The sequence below is a fragment of the Penaeus monodon genome, chromosome 32 (genome assembly GCF_015228065.2).
Source record: "Penaeus monodon isolate SGIC_2016 chromosome 32, NSTDA_Pmon_1, whole genome shotgun sequence".
Taxonomy (NCBI): Eukaryota; Metazoa; Arthropoda; class Malacostraca; order Decapoda; family Penaeidae; genus Penaeus; species Penaeus monodon.
The window spans coordinates 24,695,017-24,695,417 of NC_051417.1; positions in this window are offsets into that span (position 1 = coordinate 24,695,017).

Below are 401 nucleotides of genomic sequence, written 5' to 3' on the forward strand. Positions count from 1 at the left end.
TCATAAAGTTCCGAACGATCAAAATTAAGATTTCAAAACTATGAAATGTTGAGAGGGAAGCTGTAGACATTTCACGAAACTAACAAAAAATATGAATAATAACAGTAATTAAACGTATCTATAAAGGGAGAGAACTTCAACCCATAAAAGGATGATAATAAAGAATATAAATATCCAGCAAAATGAATAAGAATATCAAACAATCAGCACATAATATCAACGAGTGTTCATGATATGAAATGAACGTGAAACTTTTTTTTTTTCTAATCCCTTCTTTTGTGTCACCAAGAAGTTGACGTTAACACTTTTTTAAGTGAAGACGCGCCACAGTGCCTTCCAAGGATGAACAAAAAACCTGATCTTTGTGAATTTTCCTCCTTGTCTCATTTAAATAACCGTTA